This window comes from Crocuta crocuta, unplaced genomic scaffold, assembly GCF_008692635.1.
Source record: "Crocuta crocuta isolate KB4526 unplaced genomic scaffold, BGI_CrCroc_1.0 scaffold226, whole genome shotgun sequence".
In the NCBI taxonomy this organism is placed as follows: domain Eukaryota; kingdom Metazoa; phylum Chordata; class Mammalia; order Carnivora; family Hyaenidae; genus Crocuta; species Crocuta crocuta.
The window spans coordinates 618873-639916 of NW_027530997.1; the positions used below are offsets into that span (position 1 = coordinate 618873).

Genomic DNA, 21044 nt, shown 5'->3' on the forward strand with positions numbered 1-21044 from the left:
AATAAGAATGTAACATTTCTGTGAGAAACTAGAAACTTTAGAAATTATGAAAAAGATTTTATTTTATATCTTCAGAGAAAATATAAAACAAAACATACTAATATGAAGAGAAAAAGAATGATGAAGCCATAATAATACACATCTGCCTTTGTCTCTTCACTAAGAATAAACTAAGAAATTGTAAGACAAAATCCTGTAGAACATTCTAAGTCTGTGACCTCCATACCAGTTATAGAAGTTGTATGTGTGTCAAGATGGAGATATTAAAGTATTGAGTATCTAGACTGGTAAAATCTTGATGGGGTTCACAAAATGAATTGGGAATGAGTACATATTTTATCTTTTGTCAAACACGTACTCAGACTGGTAAGAGAATCATTTTCATTAGCATTTAGCAATAGTATTGTTTAGTCTATGTCTGTATTTATTTTTCCTTGAAGTCTGCTGACTGTCACTCATTAACCAATTCTCTGTTCATTTATTTATTCCTAAAAGGTACTAATTAGATATATATTAACTAATAGGAATGTGTTATGAATTATAGGAGTAATGCATTTAACAGCATTCACTGAAATTCTTTTCTTTAGATCTGCTTTGCTAGTAACCCAACATTTTTCTTTTATTTTGTTGTTAATTTGCACAAAATAGATTAAATTTGTTAATGTGAACAAAATAGATTAAACCATACTCTTAGAAACTGCAATTATGATAAGTATTATCCAAATGGAGTCAGGATGTAATGCCCCAAGTTAAATATTTTGTTCAACTAAGTAAGATTAGTTCCTTTTTTTGCAAATGATGATTTGCTATTCTAATTCTGTCAAATGCATGCTTACCAACTATCATTTTCAGACATTAAATGGAATTGTATGTGGGATGCCTGGGTGGCTCAGTTTGTAGAACATGTGACTCTTGATCTTGGGGTCAGGAGTTTGAGTCCCACTTTGGGGGTGGAGGCTGCTTAGAAAAAAAAAAGGATAATGAAACTATGTATACAGAGAGAAATCTAGTATCTATTCTATGTCTAGTATCCGTACATATAATGTCATATCAGTATCCATATCTTCATACATCTGTTACCTTTTTAAAGCACTTTGAGACTTTCAAATATTGAAATTTGTTATGGATATAGGTTTTAGTTAATAGTAAAAAATCATAATGTGAAATTTCCAGTTTTATGGGGTTATTTCTAAACCATTTCTGTCCAATTTTAGCTTGAAAACTGAGGCATTTCTAAAAAAAAAAAAATAACAGGAATACTTAATAGTCATTTAGTAAGTATGGGTTAAGATTTTTAAGTGTATTTTCTAGAAATGAGAAAGTGCATAACTCTAATAATTGGATTTAAAAAGTCCTTTGCAAGACAAGTGGTCTGTAATTCTTTTTTTTTTTTAAATATTTTTATTTATTTCTAGGAGAGAGAGAGAGACAGCGTGAGCAGAGGAGGGTCAGAGAGAGAGGGAGTCACAGACTGAAACAGGCTCCAGGCTCTGGGCTGGCAGTCAGCACAGAGCCTGACGCGGGGCTCGAACCCACGAACCGCGAGACCATGACCTAAGCGAAAGTCGGACGCTTAACCGACTAAGCGACCCAGGTGCCCCAAGTGGTCTGTAATTCTTTGCTTGCAAGAACATTGAAAGAGGGCCTAATTGTTGTCAGTGTTGTTGTCAGCTATTAGATTCTTAAGAATATTTTTGATGATAGATACCATGTGACTTTTTAAAAATAACTCGTGGGGGGGGAGCACCTGGGTAACTCAGTTGGTTGAGCATCAGACTCTTGATTTCAGCTCAGGTCATGAGATCAATCCCCATATCCTGCTCTGCTCTGAAAGGTCAGAGCCTGCTTGGGATTCTCTCTCCCCTTTTCTCTCTGCCCCTCCCCTACTTGTGCTTGTGCTGTCTCTCTCTCTCAAAATAAATAAATATTTTTAAAAATTAAAATAAAAAAATTAAAAAATTAAGAGGAATTCAAAGAACTAAATCATACCACTAGAAAAAACTCCTTCTATCCCATATCTACTCATTTATAGGAATAGAACTTCTCAGAAATAAAATCTATACAGATTTAAAAATTGAAATATAGTTGATTCTGTGCCCTGTCTCATTCTACTAATGAGTATTTTTCATCTATAAATCCATAGCTAGATATTTAAAAATCTCTGTGTAATTGAAAAAGAGATGAATGTCTAATAAATCTTTTATTTTCATATTTATTATTTTTCATCAGAATATTTTTGCATGTTGTTTTGATCATTTGTGTTTATTTAATAATTGTAAGGTTGACTCATTCTAGGGGATATCTTTCTAACCTTAGAGTCTTATATTCCAGAGAATCTAAAAACATTAATTTCAGTATATATTTATGTGGTTTTGTGCCACAGAGTAGGAAATAATGGTCAATGTAAGACACTCAAGCATAAACATACAATATATGAGGATAAAATTTTGTGAAAGAAGTTGAATGCAAATATGAATATGAAACTTTTGACTTTTTTTTTAAATTTTTTTAATGTTTTATTTATTTCTAGGAGAGAGAGAGAGACAACGTGAGCAGGGGAGGGTTAGAGAGAGAGGGAGTCACAGACTGAAACAGGCTCCAGGCTCTGAGCTGGCAGTCAGCACAGAGCCCGACGCGGGGCTCGAACCCACGAACCGCGAGATCATGACCCAAGCGAAAGTCGGACGCTTAACCGACCAAGCCACCCAGGCGCCCCGAAACTTTTGACTTTTATCTTATTTTTTAAATTGTTAGTTTTACAATTCATTTAATGGCAAGTGGTAATCCTCAAATTAGCAATGTTTATCTTCAAAAGTTATTACTCTTGCTTTGCTTTCATTTCTCAAGGATGATCAGATTCCTAGAGTCAGAGACATCTCCTACATAAGTTGCATTATATGAGTCAGACTTGGTTTATCAGCAGGATTGATAAAACCAGACTTAAGGAAAGAACTAGGTCTGGGGACACATGCATAGTCTTAATATAGCAAATGTTTAGCCTGCAAGAATTATTGCAGAATCAGAACAGTGAGAATATTTGCAGGAACTTTTGATTTTTAAAAAAGAGCTTGTTCAAAACTGATGGCTACCATATGGGAAGTGGGGGGTGGGGTTGGGTAAAATAGATGAAGGGGATTAAGAGTGCACTTATCATGATGAGCACTGAATAACGTATAGAATAGTTGAATCACTCTACTGTACACCTGAAGCTATTATAATACTGTATATTAACTGCACTGGAATTAAAAAAGAGAGAGGTTATTCATATATTTTTTAAATGGATGTTAGTAGCTTTCAAATTGCTATACTGTTGTTTGTAGTGAATTTACTTAAAATGATGTATTTTATTTTAAAATGTCAATATATATAGTTGCCACAAATTATAACCACTTGAGCTCATGCTGAAAAAGATTTAAGTTACTTAAAATTGTGCAACAATGTTTTTTAAAAATTCTTTTGAAGAATTATGGCGAAGAGGTTTGAAAGCTACTGGTATAAGCAACAATAGAGGGAAAGGAAGAGGAAAGAGATTAGGGATCTTTTTAAAATTATGCTACTTCTTAAAAAATAAAGAGAAGGGGCAAATATTCAATTGGCACTACTTTTGCATGCCAAGCAGAAGTCTGAAGTCTGAAGAGAAGTGAAAGCTATTACCTTCCCTTTAGAGGCACAACCCAGAAGTTGAATCTATCACTTCCTCTATCCACTAAATCTTAGTTCATAGCCATAGACAGTTGCAAGTGAAGCTGGACAGTGTAAATATTATTCTTTTTTTTTAATGTTTTATTTATTTCTAGGAGAGAGAGAGAGACAGCGTGAGCAGGGGAGGGTCAGAGAGAGAGGGAGTCACAGACTCTGAAACAGGCTCCAGGCTCTGAGCTGGCTGTCAGCACAGAGCCCGACGCAAGGCTCGAACCCACAAACCGAGAGATCATGACCTAAGCCTAAGTCGGATGCTTAACCGACTAAGCCACCCAGGCACCCCAGTCAAGAAGATGCAGTACAGATGCAGTACAGGTCTTGTTCTCATTTTCACAAATGGTCTTGCAGCCTTAGTTTGGTGCTAACGATTTCCCTTCTTTACCCATTCTACTGTTCTGTTCTTTTTTCTTTCTTTCTTTCTCTCCTTTTTTTTTTTTTTTTTTTTTTGTGAGAGAGAGAATCTCAAGCAGGCTCCACACTCAGTGCAGAACCTGACACAGGACTTAATTCCATAATCCTGGACCTGAGCGGAAACCAAGAGTTGGATGCTCAACCAAGTGACCCCACGTGCCCCTCTACTGTTCTGTTCTTTAAGGCCAGAATACATGATAAGAACAGCAGGAGCATTATATTACTCCTTTACATTTTTTTTTTTTGTCATTAAATAAACCTTTGCGTAGGGACACCTAGGTGACTCAGTCAGTTAAGTATCCAACTTCGGCTTAGGTCATGATCTTGTAACTCATGAGTTCAAGCCCCACATCGGGCTCTGTGCTGAGAGCTCAAAGCCTGAAGCCCGCTTCAGATTCTGTGCCTCACTCTCTCTCTGACCCTCCCCAGTTCATACTCTGTCTCCCTTTCCTTAAAAAATAAATAAATATTTTAAAAAACTAAAAAAAACAAATTTTTGTTTAGAGGCAATATTGACTAAGAAAGCATATTGGTATAGGATGTTCAATACGTGAACAGATGTTAGTCCTGGCAGAAGAATGATGGATAGGGGAAGCCTATTCAAATGCAAATTTAAGCATTTATTCTTATTATGGGCTACCTGATGAAAGGGGTCAAATAAAGTCAGCCTGGTAACAGCTAGCTGTCAAGACCCTAGAGGAATGGTACCATCCTAGTGCTACGGTTTGCTACCCTGCTAGAAAATTAAGTACTCAACATTGGCAGGGCTGGAGTCTGTAAGAGAATATCCCTTATTGAGCTCATGCATATGCCATCCCTGAAAATCCTATTGGTACTTAGTCTATTAGATAATTGAAGACACACCCAGAAGTGAGGAAGAAGGATGACTGACATCCATAGAAATAGTACTCCTGTGTATATGGTTATTCAGAGCCTTTTCCTACCCCCAGTGGGCTTCTGTGATGAGTTAAATGGGATATGTATTAGTGAATCTGCTTTGTACTTAGATCCAAATTAACAGTGGCTTAAGTAAGATAAAAGTTTTTGTCTCCCATAATAGTTTAAACATAAACAGTCTAGGGTTGATATGGTATTGGGGGTCCAGGTTCATTCTAATTGCTCTGTCATCTCTAGAATATTGTTTGCATGCTTATCGTGTTTTATACTCATCACTACATTCACATGTCAGAAGCCTGAAGAAGGGAGAGTGAAAGCTGACTCCCTTCCCTTTAAAGACAAGATCCAGAAGGTGAGTCCATCACTTCCTTCTTCTATCCACTAAACCTTAGCTCATAGACACAGACAGCTACATGGCAGGCTGGAAAATTCAGTACCTCAGTGATTTTAAGGGCTTATCACATGCAGCCATGACTATTTTATTGGACAGCATAGACATAGATTTGCCACCCTGTAGAAAGTGAGGTTAAACAGTGCTGCTTTGAGTCAGACTACCAGTTTATAGGAAATATGAAAGCCAGAAGAACACATTAAATGATGCCATGAGGAAACAGCCAAATTTTAAATCTGGGCCATTCTGTAAGATAAATGACTCAGTCTTATCAATTAGATGATATTTTAAAAGGGTTTTATGAGACATAACAATCAAATGTGGTTAGTAATTTTGAATCTTGATTGAAACAAGCTAACAAAAGAGACAATTTTGCAATAAGAATATGAATATATACTGTATATTAGATATTATTAAGGAATTATTGCTTATTTTTAAAGATATAATAATGGCATAGTGATTTTGTTAAAAAAATATTTTTCAGTTACAGAGGAATACTAAAATGTCTAGGATTTGCTTTATTTTTTTTAATTTTTTATTTATTTCTGAGAGAGAGAAAAAGAGAGAGACAGCATGAGCAGGGGAGGGTCAGAGAGAGAAGGAGACACAGAATCTGAAGCAGGCTTCAGGCTCTGAGCTGGATGTCAGCACCGAGCTTGACACGGGGCTCGAACCCAGGAACTATGAGATCATGACCTGAGCCAATGTCAGACGCTCAACTGACTGAGCCACCCAGGCGCCCCTGGGATTTGCTTTAAAAATATTTAAGCAAATGAAAAAATGGAGAGGGATAAGTGAAATGAAATTGGGAATATTTTAATAATTGCTAGTTATGTAACAGGTACATGAGAATTCGTTATGATATTAATAATAAAAATTGGAAAAATAAATAAATATGGCATCTGGTAATGTCCAAGCTAACTATCTCTACAGCCGTGATTTGCCATGTCTCTACATTTTCAAAGAATCAAAACTGCAGATTTTTAAAAAATAAAATCTCTTGATTCCATAAAACAACAACAATGTGGCCAAACACAATCTATCAGTGGGCTGGAATTTGTCCTTAGCCATCTGGTTCATCTCTAGGAAAAACGTGTTTTGGTAATAAGTTGTTTACCCCCAAATTTAGAGTGTGTTCAAGTTTTTGAATAACTTCTGCAAACTGGTGTATAAGGTCAGTGTCTCAGGACTCAGAAATGAGTGACACATTGCAACTAACTGAATGGAGCTCTGAGTTTTGGCAGTAACAGGCATGTAGCCAAAGGCTTAGGTCACAACATGAGTGTATACAGAGAGGAACAGGCAGAGATGCAGTATTAGTCCTGCCATGGTGCCATGGGCTGAATTGTTTTTCCCCCATCCACAAATTCATATGTTGAAGCCCTAACCCCTGGTATCTCAGAATATGACTGTATTTGGAGATGGGGACTTTAAAGAGGCAATTAAGTTGAAATGGAGTCATTAGGATGGTCCATAAACTATTATGACTGATGTCCTTATCAGAATAGATTAGGAAGAGAACCAGGGAAGATGGCAGAGTAGGAGGGCCCTGAATTCACATCTTCCCATAGACACACTGAGGCAACAACTCCATGTAATGTAACTCACTCTAAAAGTGACCTGAACAGGCAGAGAAGGACAAATATCATATGTTTGCACGTATAGGAGGATTAGGAGGAACTTAACGGAGGACCATGGGGAAGAAGAAGGGGGGAAATGGTGGGGGAGAAGGAGAGAGGCAAACCATGAGAGACTCTTGAATGATGAGAACAAGCTGAGGACTGATGGGTGTTGGGGGGAAGGGGGGTGATGGGCATGGAGGAGGGCACTTGTTGGGATGAGCACTGGGTGTTATAGGGAAACCAACTTGACAATAAACTATTTGTAAAAAAATAAAAATAAAAATAAAATAAAAGTGACCTGAAGGCTGGCAGAACAGACTATCTACAGCTAAAGACATAAAGGGAAGACTACATCAAGAAAGGTAGGAGAGGCAGAGATGCTATTGCCAACCAACCCCCTGGTGTGGCAACCCACAAGTGGGAGCAATCTCACAGGCACAGAGGAACAAAGGGGTTAAGTACCACACTGGGCACCACCAGCCCTGGGGACATGCAGGAGGAAGACGAGCTTTAATAAGGTTTGGCTTTGAAAATCAGCAGGGCTTAACTCCAGGAGCTTCGGAAAACAGCAGGGCATAATTCTGGTAGATGTAGATGGCTCTAACTCTGCTCTTAAAGGAACAGTGCACCGTATCACTTGGTCCAAGACCTGGCACATAAGCAACAATTTGAAAAGCACCTGGGTTATATATGAAAGATTTATTGAATAATTTTAGGACATGTGCCAGAGGGACAGGGATCTGCAGAACCTTTCTCTGGGAATTGAAGGGCTAGTGGGCACCATTTTTCTTGTCTTCCTTCAGCCTTTCTAGCCAAACAGCTGTGGGAGGCAGTTCTGACATCCTCCGTTTACCTTGCCAACACCACTTGCCCTACCCCAGCCTTCCCCTTCAGACCTACCACACCCAACCTGCCTGCTGTGGCAGGTATCCAAAGTGGCTCCAACATTGCCAACCGAGTAAGCATCCTCAGTTAAGACTAATGTCTTCCCAGAGTGACTACCACCTGCCATACCCAGTGGGGAGTTTGAGCTGAGACTGGCACCAACCAGCACTCCTGCAGTAGCCACAGCTGGGCCTTTTTAGCCAGCAGTTCAGGGATGGGGGCAAGACCCGGCTACCAGGGTGCCCACATCAATTTTGGCCAGTCATTGCTCATAGCAATTGCTCATAGCTATGCCTATGATAGGTAGGCAGTTCTACCTATCAGTATGTCCATAGAAGTTTCAGCCCACCACAACAAGCGGGCTCACACAGCCCACATAGGGGACCCCCTGGAACACCAGATTCTGGTGACCAAGAGGGAATGCACTACTGTCCACAACAGGACTTCTCTATAGGCCACTGCTTTCAAGACCAGGAGATGTAGCTCACCTAAGTAATATGCAGAAACAGAGAGAGGCAAAATGAGGAGATAGAGGAATATGTTCCAAATGGAAGAACAAGACAAAACCCCAGAAAAAGGGCTAAATGAAATAGAGAAATGCAGTATACCTGATAAAGAGTTCAAAGTAATCGTCATAAAGATACTCAATAGGTTAGAGAAGAGTGAAAGAAATCAGTGAAAACTTCAGCAAAGAGATTTAAAAAATTTTTTTAAAAACCTGTCAGAGCTGAAGAAAACAATAACTGAGGTGAAAAACACACTAGAGTGAATAATAGAGAATGCATAAGAACAGGTCAGCACTCTGGAAGACAGGGAAGTTGAAACCAACCAATCTGAAAAGCAAAAAGCAAAAAGTAAAAAGTGAGGATAGGTTGGAATGGAACAAAATCAAGTATACTACCATTTGCATTATAGGGGCCCCATAAGGAGATGAGAGATAGAAAGGGGTAGTAAACTTGTTTGAAGAAGTAATAGCTGAAAATTTCCTAACCTGGGGAAGGATGCAGACACCCAGGTTGTAAAGGTAGTAGATTAATCACTTATAATTCTAGTATGAAGGTTAAAAGACACAAGTAGTAAAATCAATTATATCTACCAAAATTACTCAAGACATACACAAAGTGAAGATCTAAAATGTGGCATCAAATACATAAGATGTGAAGGGGAAATAAAAATGTAGTGCACTTAGAGTGTGTTCCAACTTACACAACTATCAACATAACTGCTATATACATAGGATGCTACATAGGAACCTCCTGGTAACCAAAACCCAAAAACCTATAATACATGTACATACATACACACAATAAGAGAAGGAATCCCAGCATAACACTCCAGCCCCCAGACCTCAGACTACTGCTGTCTCTTCTCCAGAAAGGTGCTGAGCCACCTGCTGAAGAGAGAACCACCTGACATTCTTGATGACTCACCGGGAACCAAATCCTCAGTACAATCTAGCCCTTTCTTATTTGTGAGCAGGTAAGGCTGCCCCACTGATGGGGATGAGACCAAGGCCGTCTTACCTCTGGGTTGTCTCAGTTTAATGGCAGAGCCTAGCCAAGGTTGGAGGCTTGGCACCGATCTTTCATCCCATGTCAGGAATGGAGGCACTATTTGGGATATTTCCTACCCTGACCGCCTCTGGATTTTAAGTGTTTTAACAGTGTGCTCAGTTGTCTTCCATGTTGCTGCAGTAAATGAAATCTTTTAAAGTGTTAATATTAAGTAAATAAATAAAGCTTAGTCTAAAAAAATCATTAAACCTCAAGGACAGAGAGTAAGAGAAGAAAGGAACAGAGAACTACAAAAACAATGAGAAAACAACAAAATGGCAATAAGTTCATTCCTATTATTAATTACCTTAAATATAAATTGACTAAATATTCCTATCAAAAGAAATAAGGAGAGTTTAGTGGATTAAAATACAAGACCTATCTGTATACTGCTTACAAAAGACTCACTTTGGATCTAGAGACACATATAGACTGAAAGTGAAAGGGATGGAAAAAGATATTCCATACAAGTGGAAGCAAAAAAACAAAAACAAAAACTGGGATAGCAATACTTTTATCAGACAAAATAGACTAAACAAAGACTGTAACAAGAAAGAGACAAGGGCATTATATAATGTTTAAGGGAATGATCTAACAAGAGGTTATAACAATTCTAAGTATCTATGCACCCAACATAGAGTCACCTAAATATATAAAGCAAATATTAACAGACATAAAGGGAGAAATGACAATAATACCATAATAGTAGGGGACTTTTTCACCCTACTTGCATCAATGGATAGATCATCTAGACATAAAAATCAATAAGGAAAAAGTGGCTTTGAACAACTCATTAGACCAGATGGAGTCAGTAAATAATACCAAACATTCCATCTGAACAGCAGAATACACATTCTTTCTAAAGCATATGAAACATTTTCCAGGCTGGATCACATATTAGGCCACAAAACAAGTACCAATAAATTGAAGAAGATTGAAATAATATCAAGCAGCTTTTCCGACCACAAAAGCATGAAACCAGAAATCAATTACAGGAAAAAAAAAAACCTGGAAGAAATACAAATACCTGGAGGCTAAACAGCATGCTACTCAGTAATCAATGGGCCAAAAAGAAACCAAAGAAATTTAAAAAATACATGGAGACAAATGAAAATGGACACAACAGGTCACTATCTTTGGGACTCAGTGAAAGCAATTTTAAGAGGGAAATTTATAGTAATTTAGACCTACCTCAGGAAACAAGCAAACAAACAAAATCTCAAATAAGCAATCTAACATTACACATAAATAATCTGGAAAAAGAATTACAAACAAAGCCCAAAGTTTTTGGAAGAATGAAGGAAATAATAAAGATCAAAATGGAAATAAATAAAATAGAAACAACAACAACAAAAAAAAACCCAAAACAACAACAACAATAGAAAAGATCAGTGACACTAAGAGCTGGTTCTTTGAAAAGGTAAACAGATAATACTTTAGCCAGACTTACCAAGAAAAAAAAAGCAAGGACTCAAGTAAATAAAGAATGAAGAAGTTACAATAGACACCACAGAAATACAAAGGATTATAAGACTACATTAACAATTATATGCCAACAAATTGGACAAACTAGAAAAAAATAATAAATTCTTGGAAACAATCTTCTGAGACTGAATCAGGAATTAATAAATAATCTGAACAGACAGATTAGTAGGAATGAAATTAAATCAATAAAAACAAAACAAAACAAAAAACTTGCAAGGAGAAATCTGAGACCATATGGCTTCACAAGTGATTTCTACTAAACAGTTAAAGAAGAGTTAATATCCATCCTTCTCAAACTACTCCAAAAATGGTAGAGAAGGAAGGAATGCTTATAAATTCATTCTACAAGCCCACTATTACCCTCATACCAAAACCAGATAAAGGCACTACAAAAATATGTAGAGGTCAATAACCCTAATGGACAGAGATGCAGAAATCTTCAACAAAATATTGGCAAATGAATTCAGCAATACATTAAGGGGATCATTCACCACGATCAAGTGGATTTATTCCAGGGATGCAAGCACGGTTCAATATACACAATTCAATCAAGTGATACGCCACATTAGCAAAATGAAGGATAAAAACCATACAATAATCTTAGTAGATGCAGAAAAACCATTTAGTAAAATTCGATATCATTCATGATAAAAAGCTCTCCACAAAGTAGGTATACATACCTTAACATTATAAAGCTATATATGACAAACCCACAGCTAACGTCTTACTTAATGGTGAAAATCTGAGAGCTTTTCCTCTATGATCAAGAGAAGGATGTCCATTCTCACCACTTGTATTCAACATAGCACTGCAAGTCCTAGTACCTCAATCAAACAATAAAAAGAATTAAGTCATCCAAATTGGTAAGGAAGAAGTAAAACTGTCGCTATTAGCAGATTATATGAAAACCCAAAGTCTCCACCAAAAATAATGTTAGAACTAGTAAATGAATTCAGTAAAGTTGTAGGATACAAAATTAATATACAGAAATCTGTTGCATTTCTATACACTAATTACAAAGTAGCAGAGAGAGAAATTAAGAAACTAATCCAATTTACAATTACATCAAAGAGAATAAAATACCTAGTAATAAATTTAACCAAGGAAGTGAAAAACCTGTACTCTGAAAACTGTAAGACATGGATGAAAAAAAAAGATGATAGATAAATGGAAAGATGTCATCTTAGAAGAATTAATATTGTTAAAGTGTCCGTGTACCCAAAGCAATCTATAAATTCTATTCTATTCTATTTATTTCTAGAGAGAGAATGCAAGTGGGGGAGAGGGGCAAAGGGAGAGAAAGAGAGAATCGTAAGCAGGCTCCAGGCTCAGCATGGAGCCCAACATGGGGCTAAGTCCCATGACCCTGAGATTGTGACCGGAGCTGAAGTCAAGAGTTGGACGCTCAACTAACTGAGCCACCCATGTGCCACAGCAATCGACAAATTCAGTGCAATCCCTATCAAAATACCAACAGTATTTTATACAGAACCAGAACAAAAATAATCCTAAAAATTTGTATGTAACTACAAAAGACCTCAAATAGCCAAAGCAGTCTTAAGAAGAACAAAACTGGAGGTATCACAATTCTAGATTTCAAAGTATACTGCAAATCTGTAGTAATCAAAACACTATGGTACTGGCACAAAAATAGACACAGATCAATGGAACAGAGTAGAGAGCCCAGAAATAAATCCATGTTTATATGATCAATTTATCTATTACAAAGAAGCAAGAATATACAACAGGAAAAAGTCATTTCAAAAAATGGTGCTGGGAAAATTGGACAGCACATGCAAAATGAAACTGGACCACTTTCTTACATCATACACAAAAAAAACCTCAAATGGATTAAAGACCTAAATGTAAGACCTGAAATGATAATACTCCTAAATGAGAACATAGGGAATAAACACTTGGAGATTGGTGTTCACAATATTTTTCTTGATATGTCTCCTCTGGCAAGAGAAACAAAAGCAAAAATAAACATTGTGATTACTCAAACTCAAGAGATTTGCACAATCAAGGAAAGCATAAAAAAAAAAGAAATTGGAGAAGACATCTGATAAGGGGTTAATATAAAAATATATAAAAAATTACAAAATTCAACATACACCATAACCCCCCACAAATAATCCAATTAGCAAATGGGCAGAAGACCTAGTAGATTTTTTTCTAAAAAGATACAGGTGGCCAACATACATGAAAAGATGCTCAACATCACTAATCATCAAGGAAACGCAAATCAAAACCACAGTGAGATACTACATTATACCTGTCAGAGCGGCTAGTATCAAAAACGATAAGAAACAATAAGTGTTGGTGAGAATGTGGAGAAAAAAGGAATCCTCTTGCACTGTTGGTAGGAATGCAAATTGGTGTAGCCACTGTGAAAATATAATGGAGTTTACTCAAAAAAGTTAAAAAAAGAAGTACCATACAACCCAGTAATTCTAGTTCTGGGTATTTAGCAAGAAAAGAAAAACACTAATATTAAAAGATATATGCATCCCTGTATTTATTGCAGCATGATTTATCATAGCCAAGATTTGGAAGCAACCTAACTGTCCACCAATAGGTGAATGGATAAAGAAGTGCTATATATACAAAATGGAATATTACTCAGCCATTAAAGAAATGAAATATTACCATTTGCAACAATGTAAACGGACCTAGAATGTATTATGCTAAGTGAAATAAGTCAAAGAGACAGACAAATACTGGATGATTTCACGCATAAGTGAAATCTAAAAAATTAAAGAAACAAAAAGCAGAAACAGACACATAAGTATACAGAACAAACTTATAGTTGCCAGAGGGGAGGGGGCAGGGAGGATATGCCCTATTTAGTTGAAGGGGATTAGGAGGTACAAACTTTCAGTTTTAAAATAAGTAAGTCATGGAATGAAAAGACAGCATTATATAGTCAATAATACTGTAATAACATTGTATGGGGACAGATAGTAATTACACTTTTCATGGTGAGCATTTTGTAATGTATATAATTTTCAAATCACTATGTAGTATGCCTGAAAGTAATGTAATTGTAATTGCAGTATGATTTATCATAACTGATAAATTTATCGTGATTCATTATAACTGATATAACCACATATCAGTTGTAACTCAATTAAATACAAAGAAACTGGTCATCCAAATGACTTGTTTAAATAAAAAATTTTTAAAGGGGAGAAGAGATTAGGATACACACATACACACACACACACACACACACACACACACACGGCTGACCATGTGAAGACACAACAGCCACTTGCAAGCCAAGGAGAGAGGCCTCAGAATTAAAGGAACCTGTCAACATCTTGATCTTGGGCTTCTAGTCTTCAGTCTAGTGAGAAAATAAATTTCTGTTGTATAAACCACCATATTTGTTATGGCAGTCCTTGCAAAATAATACACATGGGAAGTCTTAATTTTGATCAGGGAAGTCTGTAAAGATTTCAAAAAGAAATTGCTTCCCATATATTTGCATTAGAAGTCCTGACTTCCTTCTGTTATGAGGAGAGTCTTAGGTTCAAGGCATAGTCTCTGTATCTCTCTAGGCAAGGTCCCATGACTTTAATTTCTTTCTATATTTTTGTGACTTTTAGATCTATCTCTCAATCCTCATTTTTTTCTCTTTACCTGACAAGTCTCCTGGCCACTAGACATATTCAGCTACATGTCTCATAAACTCTAAATGAAAATATCTTCCTCTCGGGGCTCTGTGCTGACAGCTAGCTCAGAGCCTGGAGCCTGCTTCAGATTCTGTATCTCCTTCTCTCTCTGACCTTCCCCTGCTCATTCTTTCTCTTTCTCTCACAGAAATAAATAAAAACATTAAATTAAAAAAAGAAAATATCTTCCTCTTTTACCCACTCACCAAGCACACTCCTTCTCTTGTGCTCTTATTTACTGTTCATCTATTGTAAGATGGAGAATCTCTGGGAATCAGCCTAGACTTTTCCCTTTACCTCCACTTGTAATTCGTCAGTAGTTCTAGCTCACCCCACCTCCTCATGATCTTGTCTTCCTTTACAGTCTAGATCTGCCTCAGTTCTGGCCTTACCATTTCCTCTCATTATTTTTTGGTCTTTTTTGTTTGTTTGTTTCTTTCTTTCTTTTTTCTTTAGTCTTTCATTATGCCTTGAATTAATCTTTTAAAAATGTGAATCCAACAATGTCATTTCTTTGTTTAAAACCCTCTGATGATATCTCATCACTCATAGCATAAAAGGAAAAATCCTAGGCCTGTCAGGCAAGGACTTTCACCACAAGTAAGTGGTGATTTCACATATAAATGCCTACTTTCCTTGGTCTTATCTTCTGTCTTCTCCATGTGTACACAACAGTATCATGCCCATCTTCTAGCAGTTCCTCAGATAAGCCATTATTTCACAACTCCTCTGCATATTCATGCTCTCTGTTTTCTTCCCTGTACACCTGGGGAGCTTCTAGACATTGTTAAAGACTCTGCACAGACATCACACCTTTTATGGAGTCTTTCTCACCTGCACCTTCCCAGGCACTCTGTTCTTGAAGACAGTTGATGGAGACCATCCAATACAAGCAGAAAATAAATGTCTATAAACAGCTCTCCTAGAAAGCCACCCAAACACACCCCTGAGGAAGATTCTGATTCTATCAGGATGACTGGTTACAGATGAACTAGCAACTGCTTTGCTGCAGAATCAACAGTCAGGCCATCCTGCTGATTTGAAATGTTTCACATGGTCTTTGAATATTTTTGGTGCCTCTCCATTCAATATGGCACCTTCAGGCACATAACTAGTCTACACAACATGTACCTGGGTCCAGGTCATTGGGATCCCATCGCGAGATGGTCCAGGTCCTGGCCCCGATGACATCCTATCCTGCCCCTTCCCATTCCCAGTCCACTGAAACAGTCTCTGTCATTGATCAAGAAAATCATCTGCTTCTCAGACATCATAGTTACCTGCTTTCTGACCACAGAAAGCATTTGGTGCTCTGGCTCTGAAAGGTGGTACTGCACACTCTCCATGTCACTGCCATTTACTTACACCCTCTGCTTGTAGATACACCAGCAGAGTTTCTAGAACAGAGCATCTCTAGGACAACATTGAACATCTAGGAAAAGATTCAAGAATGCTGGAGCAATGTCATTTTATTTTTTCTTTTCATTTTAATGTACATGAAATCTACCCAAATTGCTTTCCATAAATGAATTTCATAAGGATGTTTTATATATATACACATATATATAGTTTACATACATATATATATTGTTTATATATATAGTTTATAGTTTGTATTTTATATAAATATATAGCTTCAAAATTATATATATTTCCAATGTGAGTAGCGTTTCTTAATTTCTTACTCAACAGCATCTCCTTCAGTCTGCACTAGCATTAGAATTCTTGACTGATTCCTTTTCTCTGCCAGAGGTGAAGCCAAGTGGAAAAAACAGTCAACAATTTCCATTCCTTTGGCCCAGATGACCAGGATCCTGCATTTTGCTCTGCTCTGCATAATTAGCTACACAAATGTGCATATAAAGAATAAAACTGAATGAAGAGTAGGAACATAATAAAACACTGCCTTTCCTTTTATTTGATGAAACAATCAAGCTATTCTTTAAATAGCTCTCTCATTGTGGTCAAAAAGCACACATTATTACATAGGCCTTGTGTTGTATTTCTGGTCATATATGTACATTTAACTTCATACACACAAAAGATAATAGTTATAAGATACAATAGCATGAAAAACCTATTCTTAAAATGTGTTCTAATAACATATGCTCTATGTTTTATGCAAGCTAAATTTCATGTTTAAAGTATTTCTTGTTTTAGCACTGACTAGTATATAATTTATTTATTCTAATTTAGGTAGAGGTTTCAGAATAGAAATGTTTAAATAATGGTCAAATTTGACCATAGGTCAATTCTGATCTAGTATGCAGGGTCCAATTCCAATGAAAGCTGTACTTTGGCCCTCTTATTAAGGTCAGCAAAGATAGAATTCTATACATCTTAATCATATCTCCTGTGACTAATTCAGTCCATAGGATTATGCTCATGAATATTTTATATGTAACTTCCAGTAATAGTGCTCATTCTATCAATCAATATCAAATTAACCCCAAGATTACTGAAAATCTGGAATAAAGTATAAAATATTGAATCATTCATTTTTAATAGCATAGGTTATAAATGTGTATTGCTCTGGAGAAATGACTCTTGATTTTGTAATGCAAAATTTATGAGACAGTTTGGAACAGTGGAGAAAGCTCTGCCTTCTTTCCTCCATGTTGGAGGATCTGCTCCATAGGAACAACTCACCACCATCATGCATAGGACATTGGTCCACCTGTGTTTTGTATTCCTGAAGCTGCCCAGTGCCAATTCAACTTGAAGAAATTCTATTCAATTTAAACTTCAATTTAAAGGTTTCTTTAATGTTTATTTATTTTTGAAAGAGAGAGACAGAGCGCAAGCAGGGAGGGGCAGAGAGAGAGGAAGACACAGAATCCAAAGCAGGCTCCAGGCTCTGTGCTGACAGCTCAGACGTGGGGCTCAAACTCACAGGCTGAGATCATGACCTGAGCCAAAGTGAGGCGCTTAACTGACTGAGCTACCCAGGGACCCCTCTAACACTTCAATTTAATAAACATTTAATGAGCAAAGCATAATGCTAGGCTGTATTAATAAGGTGTCCCTTAGTTGTAAGGAAACTCTGTTTTAGTTCAGGTTTGTTTATGTGAAGTCTCATAGAGCCTATATTAGCAGGACAGGCTGGCCTGACTGGAACAGGAAAGCTTCCAGACATCTTCTTTCCCTTCCCTTGACTTACACACCCTTTTCCTTTCTGTCTTCTGTTTCCTTTTTCTTTCTCATAACATGGTATTTTGTCCCTGCCGTATTTTTGCTTCATTCTGCCTTTGTCAGCCTCCTTTCTGTTCTCTGACCTGCTTATTCATGACCCATCAGAGCTACCCCCAAACAATAGTTTCAGGCTCTATATCTACATGATCTTCCAATTAGATTATGTGTGTGAGTTTGTGTGTATTCTATTTCCAAATTCAGAAAAAGAGAGTCTGATTGGCACAGCATAAGTCAAGTATCCATTTGGCTTTAATAAATATTGCCACAGGAAGAAGAGTTCAAAGGTCATATGTAGATAGTGTTGCCCCTTTTATACTTTTATACCACACAGGTAAATTATCCAAGAAGAAATGGGAGTGAGAAAGATGAATAAAATACCAGTTCCAGTCCCTGGGTTTCAGTCTTATGGAAGAGGCCTATATATATATAATTTTAGCACAAGACAGATTCTTAAAAAGAGGTTCAAGAAGCTCCTGGAATGTGGAGCAGGGTCTAGGAAAACTTCTATAGTTGATGAAAACTCCATATATCAGGAATATCTTGAACAACGATTGAGAGGAGTGTGGAATGAACCCCAAGTCAGTTGAGGTTATAGAGGTGGGCATGAACTTGAGAGACAGCATATATCCTCTGCAATGGAATCATTAAAGATTTTTGATCAGGAGAGTCATAGTCAAATCTGGGTTTCATGAAAATGTCTTAGAACATAGTAGTTAGATAAATTGAATATAATATAGGGCCTGGAACTCCTGTCCTCCTTCAGGAGCCAGGCAGATCTATGAATCTGAATGAGGTGTATTAATGGTCTGAATTAGGAGAAAAACCATGAAACAGAGTGCTCATGAATAATCATTATATTTAACAAAGATGATGTAACTTTCCTGTGGAATGTATACGTTTGGAATGATGTAAAGATGTTAAATATTCCTAGTAAAATCTGGCATGATTTTTAAATAGTTTACTTTTTTTCCATTATTTTTTTTTACTGAAGTATAATTGACATACGGTATTACATTCATTCCAGGTGTACAACATGATTTAGCAATTCTATACATTACTCTGTGCTTGCCACAGTAAACATAGTCACCATCTGTCATCAAAGTTATTACAATCTAATTGACTATATTTCCTATGCTGTACTTTTCATCTCTGTGATTTATTTTGTAACTGAAAGTTTGTGCCTCTTAATCCCCTTCAACTATTGCCCCCACCAACCTACCCCCCGGCAGCGATTAGTTTGTTCTCTATAGTTAAGAGTCTGTTTCTTGGTTTCTTCTGTTGTTGTTCATTTGTTTCTTAATTCCACATATGAGTGAAATTATATGGTATTTGTTCTCTGTCTGACTTGTTTCACTTAGCACTATGCCCCCTCGTTCCATCCATGTTGTTGTAAATGGCAAGATTTCTTTTCTCTTTTATGGCTGAGTGGTATTCATATATATACATGTGTCCATCTCCTGATGGACACTTGGGTTGCTTCCATATCTTGACTATTGTAAACAATGCTGCAACAAATATAAGAATGCATATATATTTTTTTGGATTAGTGTTCTCATTTTCTTTGGGTAAATACCCAGTAGTAGAGTTACTGGATCATACAGTATTTCTACTTTTAAATTTTTGAGGAATCTCCATACTGTTTTCCACACTGGGTGTACCAGTTTGCATTCCCACCAACAGTGCTAGTGGGTTCATTTTTCTCCACATCCTGCCAATACTTGTTATTTCTTGTCATTTTGATACTAACCACATTGACAGGCATAAGGTGATACCTCATTATAGTTTTGATTTGCATTTCCCTGATGATTGGGAAAATGTCTTTTCAAGTCCTTTGCCCATTTTTCAATTAGATTATTTGTGGAGGGGGGGTTGGTGTGTGTTGAGTTTTATGAGTTCTTTAGATATTTTGCATATTAACCCTTTATCACAAAAATCATTCGCAAATATCTCCTTTCATTCCATAGGTTGCCTTTTCATTTTGTTGGTGTTTTGTTGTTGTTGTTGTTGTTGTTGTTTGTTTTTGGGGGGGTTGTTTGTGGTTTGTTTTTGTTTTTTTTTTGCTGTGCAAAACCTTCTTATTTGATGTAATCTCAGTAGTTTATTTTTGCTTTTGTTTCCCTTGCCTGAGGAGGCATACCTAGAAAAACATTCCTATGGGTGATTGATGTCAAACACATTTCTGCCTATGTTTTATTCAAAGAATTTTATGGTTTCAGGTCTCACATTTAGGTCTTTAATCTAGCTTGGTCCAGTTTCTTTTGCTTTTTCGCTTTCTTTTTCTTTTCTTTTCTTTTCTTTTCTTTTCTTTTCTTTTCTTTTCATTTCGTTTCGTTTCGTTTCATTTCGTTTCTTTTTTACATGTAGCCATCCAGTTGGTGATGAAGGCAGGCTGGGTCTGAGGACCATGGTCGGGGGTAGGTTCCCGTGGGACCAGCCAAGCGGGTCCTTGGCTTCATGCAGGATGGAAATCAAATATGAACCAGCAGGAAGTGAAGGCAGAGTTTATTGAAGATATGGGTCTTGTCTTTGCTTGGAGCCTGGATGTTTTTATGTGGTCTAGGGCACATGTCCTCTCAGGAATCCAGGAACTGGTTAGAGCAAAGTCGAGGGCCCAGGTGATATTCCTTAGAGTCAAGGAATATCAGGCTAACTATGTATCAAGATATCTAGATAGCAAGATATCTAGCACCTGGAGGTCTGGAATATGCATATGATAGCTTCTTGTGGTCATTCTCACCAGTTCCTTCCTTAGATGTTATCTATTCCAGAGAAATCATTAACTCCTTATCCCTTACAAGGAAGACTTATGCTATTTGCATTACAAGACATGTGTAGAGTGGGATGGGGGTGCAGGTCCTAGCAAGAATAGAAGCCAGAAAAGAAGCAAAGGGAAAAAGAGAGCTTTTTTTCCTCATGGGGTTCCTTCAGTTTCCCTGTCTCACCAGCACTGTTTGTTGAAAAGATTGTATTTTTCCCCATTGTATAGGTAGCTTTCTGTCAGCCAACAACCAGTGGTTAGGATGGATTCCACTGCATGGTCCAAGCCTGATGCAATGAGGTGGCATAGCTGGTGTCTCAGTGAGAGACAAGGAGCGGTACAACTAGTGATTGCCTCGGTGTGAGGCAAGGAGGTGCTGCTCAGCCACCTGCAAGAGGCAGACAGTTCTTAAATCCCGGATTAAAATGCTGACAAGAAAAGAGATCTCATGCGATACAGATTAGAGAGCTC

General features: G+C 37.1%; 1 non-coding gene across 1 annotated transcript; it reads right to left on the reverse strand.

Moving 5' to 3' along the window:
- Positions 1–2911: 2911 nt before the first annotated feature.
- On the reverse strand, positions 2912–3043 carry LOC144236878 (small nucleolar RNA SNORA72). Its single transcript, XR_013336676.1, has one exon. It is a non-coding gene; the product is annotated as a small nucleolar RNA SNORA72 (small nucleolar RNA).
- Between the last annotated feature and the right edge of the window lie 18001 nt (positions 3044–21044).